Source organism: Pteropus vampyrus, unplaced genomic scaffold (assembly GCF_000151845.1).
Source record: "Pteropus vampyrus isolate Shadow unplaced genomic scaffold, Pvam_2.0 Scaffold196, whole genome shotgun sequence".
NCBI lineage: Eukaryota > Metazoa > Chordata > Mammalia > Chiroptera > Pteropodidae > Pteropus > Pteropus vampyrus.
Genome location: NW_011888977.1, coordinates 622,227 through 623,000, shown reverse-complemented (window position 1 = coordinate 623,000; position 774 = coordinate 622,227). Strand labels below are relative to the sequence as shown.

The 774-nt window shown below is 46.5% G+C and overlaps 1 pseudogene; it reads left to right on the top strand.

Moving 5' to 3' along the window:
- The first annotated feature begins 359 nt into the window (after positions 1 to 359).
- Positions 360 to 774, top strand: part of LOC105299924 — a 128,346-nt pseudogene continuing 127,931 nt past the window's right edge.

Below are 774 nucleotides of genomic sequence, written 5' to 3'. Positions count from 1 at the left end.
CAACCAGACAGAATATCAACATGGAAACAATGGCTTTAAATGACACATTTAAGACCGGATGGACTTAATAGATATCTTTTAGGACATTTATCCCAAAAGCAGCAGAATACACATTCTTTTTAAGTGCATATGGAACATTTTCCAGGACAGACCATTTGTTAGGCCACAAAACAAGTCTCAATAAATTTAAGAAGGTTGAAATTATATCAAGCATCTTCTCAAGCTGGATCAGCAGCAGGAGCAGAGAGGGGACCCCAGAGAGCCCTAGCAGCCCCACTGCTGCCGCCAGCCTAGTTACCATCACATCCTGGGAGGAGCTGCAGCTGCTGCAGCCAGGCCCACTCACCATCTCTACAACCATGAGCAGTGAGGCAGAGACCCAGCAGCTATCAGCTAACCTCCACCCCTTGCCCCCCGCCGTCACTGCAGCCAACACCAAGCCCAGTATCATGGGCAGCAGTGCAGGGGGTAGCAGCTCAGGAGGCCTCACATCAGCAGCATCTGATGGCAGAAACAAGATCATTGCAATGAAGGTTCTGGGAACAATAAAATGGTTCAGTGTAAGAAATGGATATGGTTTCATCAAAAGGAGCAACACCAAGGAAAATGTATTTGTACACCTGACTGCCATAAAGAAGAATAACCCCAGGAAGTACCTGCAGTATAGGAAATGGAGAAACTAAAGAGTTTGATATTGTTGAAGGGAAAAGGGGTGTGAAGGCAGCAAATGTTACAGGCCCTGGTGGAGTTCCAGTGTAAGGCAGTAAATATGCA